Source organism: Frankliniella occidentalis, unplaced genomic scaffold (assembly GCF_000697945.3).
Source record: "Frankliniella occidentalis isolate FOCC.00 unplaced genomic scaffold, Focc_3.1 Scaffold131, whole genome shotgun sequence".
NCBI classification, from domain to species: Eukaryota; Metazoa; Arthropoda; class Insecta; order Thysanoptera; family Thripidae; genus Frankliniella; species Frankliniella occidentalis.
Genome location: NW_026267258.1, coordinates 627,013 through 627,398, shown reverse-complemented (window position 1 = coordinate 627,398; position 386 = coordinate 627,013).

The following is a 386-nucleotide window of genomic DNA, read 5'->3' as shown; positions in this document are numbered from 1 at the left end:
AAAGATTCCAATGCACGTTATAGAATCGAGACTTCAATAGTTGTCCAAAAACATGCAAATTAGGTCCTGCACAGAAGAATTCCCTAAGGGATTGGTGAGCGCGAGTGGCAGCGTAAATGTATATATGTAGGTCAAGGGGACGCTGGACCGTCGCCAGACAGAAGCGATTCAAATGCTTTCTTCTCCACCCCCTCCCAAACCCCTGTATCTCCCTCTCTCTCCTAGCTGCAGGGCTGCCAGGGGGCGACAAGGCCCACAAGTATTTTATGGGATTGGGGCCGGGCTGGGCCAGGCCGAGCCGCGCTCCACTCTGGTCCGACCGGAAGTGAATTTCCAGTCCAGCCCAAGTCACCGCGTGGCTCACCCGCCTACCACCCCCACCCCCC